The sequence below is a fragment of the Microcebus murinus genome, chromosome 27, assembly GCF_040939455.1.
Source record: "Microcebus murinus isolate Inina chromosome 27, M.murinus_Inina_mat1.0, whole genome shotgun sequence".
Lineage (NCBI taxonomy): Eukaryota > Metazoa > Chordata > Mammalia > Primates > Cheirogaleidae > Microcebus > Microcebus murinus.
This window is the reverse complement of record NC_134130.1, coordinates 6419491-6427814: the sequence shown is the minus strand read 5'-3', so window position 1 is coordinate 6427814 and position 8324 is coordinate 6419491. Positions and strand designations below refer to the sequence as shown.

Sequence of the window (8324 nt, the reverse complement as noted above, 5' to 3'; positions counted from 1 at the left end):
GCCTTCAGCTTTTTTCCAGATTATTGGCCCTGCCAATCAGAGTATCATCAAAACAAACACTAAGTGCTTGATTTCCTTTTGGTCAGAGATGTAGTCTTCCACAGACATCTCCAGGAGCTTGGTATCAAGATACACCTGTGTGGTCAGGCACCCACAGTTTGGATTTTCCTGCAAACCCTATATGACCTCCAGACCACTGATTCAGACTGTCATGGTTGGCAATCTCTGATGTTCTGATTTTCCTTTTCTCTAGATCAGGCATCCTCAGACTATGGCCTGTGGGTCACATGCGGGCCACCTAGCACATTTATATGGCCCTCTAGGTGTTTTTGCTGCTGTTGCCTGTCCCGCTTAGCGGCTGACTTGTCCCAGGCCCACAGTGCGCACTCTCCAACAGTCTGAGGGACAGTGAACTGGCCCCCTGTTTAAAAAGTTTGAGGACTCCTGCTCTAGATCTTAACACATTTGTATAATGTCTAATTTGTATAGTGAACACCTTGTTCTCTTCATACTTCTAGTGGCTCTGATCCTGGTTCCACCACAAGGCTAAAATGTTGCAGCAAAACAAGAAAACAACACATGGACTTTGTTACCCTTTTGCATTTTTAGATGTGCTTACCCAGTCCTATGAAGAACAAATATCTTCCTCATATATTAGATTTGGGGAAATTTCTTTTACTCAAAGCTGAATGCAGTTCCTTGATATGGCTTTAATGTTTGATTGTGTGTCATTAAAATTAATGTGCTTTTTTCTTTCAAGGAGAACCTTCTAGAGATATTTCTTAGAAATATCCTGGCCAGGTGCAGTAGCTCATGCCTGTAATCTACTAACACTCTGGGAGGCTGAGGTAGGTGGATCGTTTGAGCTCAGGAGTTCGAGACTAGCCTGAGCAAGAGCGAGACCCCATCTCTACTAAAAAATAGAAAGAAATTAGCTGGACAACTAAAAGTATAGAAAAAAATTAGCCAGGCATGTTGGCACATGTCTGTAGTCCCAGCTACTCCGGAGGCTGAGGCAGGAGGATTGCTTGAGCCCCAGGAGTTTGAGGTTGCTGTGAGCTAGGCTGATGCCATGGCACTCTAGCCTGGGAAACAGAGTGAGACTGTGTCTCAAAAAAAAAAAAAAAAAGTAAGAAAGAAAAAGATATTTTCTTTGCTTTCAAATCAGTTATATACTGACTGTATACTAGTTTCCCAGGGTTGTCATAACAAAGTACAAAGACTGTGTGGGCTAGAACAACAAAAATTTTCTTTTTCACAGTTCTAGAGCCAGAATCCCAAAAACGAGGCATTGGTAGGCCCATGGTCCTTCTGAAGAGGTTAGGGAGGGATCTGTTTCAGGCCTCACCTAGCTTCTGGTTGTCCCTTGACTTGTAGCAGCATAACTCTAATTTTCACCTGGCAGTCGTCCTGTGTACTGGTGTATATCTTCATATGGTGTTATTTTTATATGTACATCACTCATATTGGGCCCTACCCAACTTCAGGATGACCTCATCTTAACTAATTAAAACTGAAAAAATTGTATTTCCAAATAAGGTCCCATACTAAGGTATCGAGGGCTTCAACACATAAATTTCAACTTGTAACAGTAACAAATGTTATCTTTATTTTTCATTTACTGAATTATGGCTTTCAAATTAACTTTGTAATTTTGTTAATTTAAGCATTATACATTCCAAATCAATATCACCAGGTGTATACAAGTATTTTTGTCATGTAAATTTTATTTCTTTTTATATACCTACATTTACCCTTGAAATGATTTTTTTATTCATTGTTAAAAATAATAAAGAGCGTAAATAATGTTGTTGTCAGTGTGCTTTTGCCAAATCTCACCTGGATCAGACTAGTAGTCAAAGAAAATTGGCTATATTGAGTTAAAGCAATTTGAACACATGATGAACTGTGGGTTACATGAGGGTGTTTTAAACGATTTATTGTCAGATTTGGTCTTGTCTTTGGTGATTTTGGTGAGAGTTCAAGGAATTCAGGCTTTGGCCTGGATTGGATGCTCTCACATCATGAATATAATTCTCTCTGGGAGAAATTATTCCTCTTTAGAAGGCAGAAAAAGTTAAGTGGAGTTGAAAACTAATTGGTAAGTCAGCAGCAGTAAGTCATATTGGGGATGTTTGGTCATTTTTGTGGTTTGAAGGTGAGCTCCAGAATATAAAGTATCAATTTGAGTAAAATTTAATAGAAAAGAAGACATTTTTGACATCCTAAAGGAGGAAAAAATTTAATGTGTTTTACAGTGGAAAGAGTTCATAGAAGCGTTTTGTTTTGTTTTTACTCCCCACTATGCTAATGAGGAGCTTTTTCTTTTAATGATCCACAAAGGCCCAAAAGCCTATTTAACTCTTCACAGGTATCGTTTCCACTTCTGTAGACTTCCAGCACTAGCTAGGGAAGAGAAAAGAAATGTAACACCTTAGTGTTTTATTAAAGAGCAAACAATACTCAATCTTTCTCCATCATTTTCCATCTAACTTACGTTTTCATAGCCCCCAAGCTCCTCATCTGCCTCCTCGCAACGCCCCAGGGCAAATATTATCAAACGCCTCACTGCTGCGCATGCGCACTTCCCAGGAAGCGCCCACCGCGCAGAGCCCCAGCCCATTGGCCTGTGGGAAACGTAGTTCCCAAGAGAAGCCCCTCAGGCTCCGGGAGCCCCGCCCTGCAGATTGTTCCCAGGATGCAACACGGGCTTCGGTCTAAAAGAGCTGTGGGAGTTCCCACTTTCGAAGAAGTACACAGGCACACTCACCGGAAGTGGAGACCTTGAGGAGACAAGAACAATAGCAGAACCGGAAATGGTGGAAGCCCTTCTCTTCCTTCCCCTCAGCTTCTGGTGTCGTAGGTCCCGGATGTTGCATGTCTGTTGCGGGTAGACGGTGCGTGCTCCAGAGGCCTCCAGCGTCTCATAACAGCAGATGTACTTGAGCCGTGAGGTCGGATGGACGAGGCCCCTGACCGTCCAAAGGACCCTCAATGGCGGATAGAAGAGACTGCAGCAGATATAGTGGCGTCAGGGGTGACTGCAGAAGAGGACATGACGGCTGAGCAATGGAACAGATACCAATGATGTCTTGAGCTACATGGAGCTCATTCTTGGAAGAACTCTAGAGCAGCATGAAGGGTACAGCATCATAACTCTTGTCACGCGGTGCCCTGACACTCAGGGACTCAGGCTCCTAGTTCTCAGGTTCTCATGTGAACAGTGAAGCCTCAGCCCACCAAGCCACCGAGAGCCATCGTTTTGGTGGCTCTTCCCCCACCAAGCGCCTTAGTTTAAGGGCCATGGAATATCCTCTGCCACCCAGGATGGGCGTGAAAATTAATTCTCTGAAGTTCAGATGGATGTAGCCCTATGATGAGATTTATGCACAAATCTCTGAACGTGTGTTTGTGTTGAGCCTGAACATTAAATAAGTATTTCTTGATGCTCTGTGTAACAGGTCATGTCATGGGTCCTGCAGTGAACAGAATAGACAACATATACCTGTTCCCTTAAAGCCAACATTCTCAGAGACAAAAAGCAAGGGATGTGAGTGAAATACACATTGTATGGATGATGGTAATTTCTAAGGAGCAAAACAAATCTGGGGTCAAGGTGTGCAGAGGGCCTGGGCTAGCTGTGTCTGTGTGAGAGCCTGTTACTGCCTCTGGGACCAGCATATCTTAGGGTGTGTCTGTGATGTGTGTCTGGGTGTGTCTACTTCTTTTTCCTAGTGACAAAGTCTGGGTGATTCTGTGAGGCCGCACTGGTATGTCTGGGAGGTTTCATGTATCAGTCAGTGGGCCCTGTGTCCAGGAGTGTCTGTGTGTCTCTCTGTGGTGTTTCTGTGTCTCTATGTGTTTCGTAGTCTTTGTGTAAGGAAGTATAAAGGCCTAGTAGGCTCAGAGTTACAAATGAGTGGTATTTAACCTTCAAGAGTCATGTAGTTATTGTATTGTTACATTCTTCCCATATATAGTAAAAAATAAAAAAACTTCCTAATTTTTAAAGTTTGTTATTGAATGAAATAGAAAGGTTGGGGCCAAGCTAACTTTTTTGGTTTATTGAGTAATAACTAAAACACAATAAAGTGCACATATATAGAGTATATAATGTGGTAAGTTGTGTTTTTGTTTTGTTTTGTTTTGTTTTTGAGACAGAGTCTCGCTTTTTTGCCTAGGCTAGAGTGAGTGCCATGGCGTCAGCCTAGCTCACAGCAACCTCAAACTCCTGGGCTCAAGCAATCCTCCTGCCTCAGCCTCCCGAGTCGCTGGGACTACAGGCATGCGCCACCATGCCTGGCTAATTTTTTCTATATATATTAGTTGGCCAATTAATTTCTTTCTATTTATAGTACAGACGGTCTGCTCTTGCTCAGGCTGGTTTCGAACTCCTGACCTCGAGCAATCCACCTGCCTCGGCCTCCCAGAGTGCTATATAATGTGGTAAGTTGTGACACACATATGTATCCAGGAAGCCATCCTGTCATCAAAATAATGAACCAGGCCTGGTGCGGTGGCCCACGCCTGTAATCCCAGCATTCTGGAAGGCTGAAGTGGGAGGATCACTTGGGAACGGGTTGAATACGTCCAATCAGGGCCTCAGAGGTGGAGCAATATCCAATAGCATGCTGGGGGTGGAGCATGTCTAGAGCATTGTCCTATCGGAGGCTGGAGGGCGGGGTGTCGCTGTCCTGGCTGAGCAAATGCTCCCGTCGCCCCGCTGGCCCCAGGCGTTGGAATCCCCAGAGCGTTGTCGCCGCCGGGAGCTCCACTGGGAGAGCCCACGAGCGGGGCCGGGACATGGTGAGCGGGCGGGGCCGGGAGCGGGCCGGGCCAGGGTCGGAGTCGGGGTCAGGGTTACAGTTAGGGTTAGTAGAGTCCCATGAACTGCAGCCCCGGGTCATCCTCCAGGGAGGGCGGGACAGCTCGCGGGGTGGGCGCGCTGGGGACCCCAGGTGCAGCCTGTGTCCCCGTCTGGTCCCTGGGCCCCGCAGAGAGTCTGATCCCGGCGTCGCTTTTCTTACGGAGACGTTGCCACCTGGCGGGACGTTGGTCCCGAGTGGGGACACGGAAATGCTTCCTGCCCCTCAGCCGGGGAGAAAAAGTAACCCAGAGCAAAGCGAAACACACCGTGGTCTCGCGGCGGGGACACAGCCAGGGCCCCTCAGGCTGCTCTTCGGGAACAGGTGCAGGGTGGCCGGACCTGACCCTGGAATCGTGTCCCGCTCAGCCCTGCCTCTCCCTGGCTTTGTCCCCTTCAAGAGATTTATTTGGTGACTCAGCCTCAGACGTTTTTTTCTTTTCCCCAGTAAGTGTAACACATGTATAATGAATAGAGCTTGAAAGATACGCTATTTCCAAAGAGGCAACTTAGAGGTGAATTTCAGAAAAAATAACGTTCCAGTCTTACATTACATTTGTTAAAAAATACTTCTGTGTATTTTTTTCTTTTTTTAATTCTCCTGTTGTCCCTTTTTGCCCGTGTCCTTAAGTTTCTCACATCTGTTGTTTTCCATTTCGTGATGACAAGTGGGATTCCAGGGCTTAGCCTTGAAAATGCTCCCGGAGAAAGGAATCTTGGAGAAATAGAATAAATCTCTCTTCCGTTATGACGCCCCCCAAATCAATGCATTTCTACAAGTAAAAAACGTATTTTGTGTATCAACTGGTGAATTACAAAAACTCACTGAACTATCAGTTATTCACCTTTTGCAGGGTGGAGCATTTGTGACAATAGATCATTCTGTTCTCTTTTATCATCTGAACTTCAGGGATGAATGCAAAATGCTATGTCCTGAAACTTGCACCTCCTAGAAGGTTTGAGATCTGATTAAAAGCATTTTGTTATCACAGAAATAATTGGGCGACTGCTTTATTTTCTGAAAGGGATACTTGTGGGTTTCCTTCTTGAACCATAAAAAGTACTTACATTTTCTTCCCTCGTTTGATTCTTCTCTTCTGTCAAACGCTGGGTTTGAGTGATTTGCTGGATTCTTCAAACACTGGGTTCGTCTTGTTTAAAATATCCATGGAGGTCCAAGCAGCAGGGATCTGGGGCCAGTGACTCCAAGCTAAGGCCAATGGGGGGCTTCCAAAGAGGGGAAATGAAGTTGGTTCTTCCTGGGGAGCCTCGCCTCGCAGGTGCCACAGCCTCTCTCACCCTCTGCAGAAGCAGCGGGTCACACCTGGAACAGCTGTAGGGCGTTGGGAAGCTGCGGACCCGCGGGCAGATGTGGGTGCCCGGCGATGCCCTTTCTGAGGTCATAATTGCCATTGTCTTGGGCTGTTTCCTGCCAGTAGGTTTGGTGTGGCATCTAGAGCGTTAGTGGGGTCTGAGTGTCATTTGTGCAAACTGAGACAGTCTCTCAAGGTCAGACTGAGAGAAAGACTCCTTTGGGTTCTGGCTTCTGGTAAAAGGGATGAATTTGAGTTTTGGGGGGTCAGAACTTAAACTGCAGCTGAGAGTTTCATCATTACTGGAGATCGAAGTCCTGGGGGAGGGAGTGTTTTCACACTGTCAGGAGGGGAGAGAGGTCCTTGAGTTCCTTCCCGTGGCTGCTCAGGTCCCCCTACCCTCCATCACTGGGGACCGACCCACTCTAGGGGTTATATTTTTTGCAGCGAGAGTCTGGACCCCAATGTTGGGAATGTGTTTCAGCTTCTGAATGTGAGTTTTCTTTGAAAACTGTGGGTGAAGCTGGTTGCGTCATCTGAGCTGATGGAAATATTTATTTTCTTCCCTTTTTATTCCTGTGTCAAATATTGTTGCCAACTACCTCCAATTTCCCTAAGCATTTGGTAATTTTACTTCCTTGTTTGAGTCTGTAAGAATTTTATTTTTGTGGGTGAAAATCTAAGTGGATTGAGAGATAAAATGTAAGATGATAATTCTGGAATTGTTCTTCCTTTTTGGAAAGAGAACCTTGAGATATGTATGGTAGGGTGTATTTAAATTTTCAGGTTGATTTTTCATGTTTTTACATCAATAATTGTCCCTAGAGAGTTTTCAGATTTAAAAGGCTGTACTATTTCTAAGACAATTCCTATTTTAGCTGACATGAAGACATATATCCTTTTAGGATATATAAAGTCTTGAAAATTGGAGTTCCTTTAATGGGTTATGCCCAGACCCCTGAGGCATTAAATATGTTCCTCATTTCTGAAAATACTCCTCAGAGATAGAATAGAAATACAAACTATGATGTCACTTGTCATTTTTGTTATCAAGATACTTGAAAATATTTCATTTCTTATGGTTTGTACTTTTATAAACTTTAGTGTTTAAAGAATTCAATCTTAAAATAGTTTCCTATGTAGAAAAGTGGCTTCCAAATAAAAATAAAAACCATTAAAAAGCAAAATATGATTTATGTAAATTTCTCTTGATTTAAAGTAAATAACACATGCAAAGTTTAAAAAATCCACAAAAACGTTTTAAGTTTAACTTAGACCAGCATAGCCTGGTCTGCTGCAGTGTTTTTGCCTCAGCCAGCTTGGACGACCAGTTTTAATTATTTCTTGCAAATTATGCCAGTGTTTCTTTATATAAAAACTGGCCAATAGGAGTGCATATTTTTCTTTCCCCCCTTTGTTAAAGGAAAAGTAACATTCATAGTACACTGTGCTTATCTGTTCTCTTGGTAACTCCTGCAGATCTTTTCATATCGATACCTGCTGGTATAGATTTTCATAAAGGTGCTTATGATGAATTTACATAACCAATTCTCTCTATTAGGCACTTGGCCTGTTTCCAGTCTTTTGCTACAAAAGACTGTCAATAACAGCTGGCACAGTCACATTACATGGTGCAACAAACACATAAAAAGTCTATTTTTTCAACCTTAATTGATGCTTTACATTTTTATGTGAAATCTATCATATTCACAAAAGAAGGCATAAAGTGTTTCATGGAAGCTTTTTTAAAAAAGTAATAACTACAAAAACATCTGGGACTGTCCATCAAGATTCACAAATGGCCTTGGGTAGTTGGTAGGGTCTCTAGAGGTGCCTCTCCCTGCACTCACTGCCATCTGGCCACAATCAGTGACCACTGTTTGATTCTTTGCTTATTCTTCATACTTTGACCTTCTACTATTTTTTTCTAAGCAGAGTTCTGTTTAGTTTTGCCTCTTTAGAGCTTTCAATGAGTGAATATTCTGAGAATTCTTTGCTCATGCTGGTTTCTGAGGCTGTGGGCCATCCTAGTCACTCTTCCAATGCTATGGCGCTTGGGTTTTTCAAGTTGTTTTTCTTTTTTTCCTCTTGTGAAAACTGCTGCTTCTGTGATTCTGGTTTCAGGCTACAATTGCAATTACAAATGC

The 8324-nt window shown here is 43.5% G+C and overlaps 1 long non-coding RNA gene across 1 annotated transcript; it reads right to left on the bottom strand.

The window, feature by feature from the left end:
* Window positions 1–2226: 2226 nt before the first annotated feature.
* On the bottom strand, window positions 2227–2857 carry LOC105873974 (uncharacterized). The gene is made up of 2 exons (XR_001155297.3): window positions 2771–2857; window positions 2227–2406 (listed from the first exon to the last, which is right to left on the bottom strand). It is a non-coding gene; the product is annotated as an uncharacterized LOC105873974 (long non-coding RNA).
* Window positions 2858–8324: the final 5467 nt, after the last annotated feature.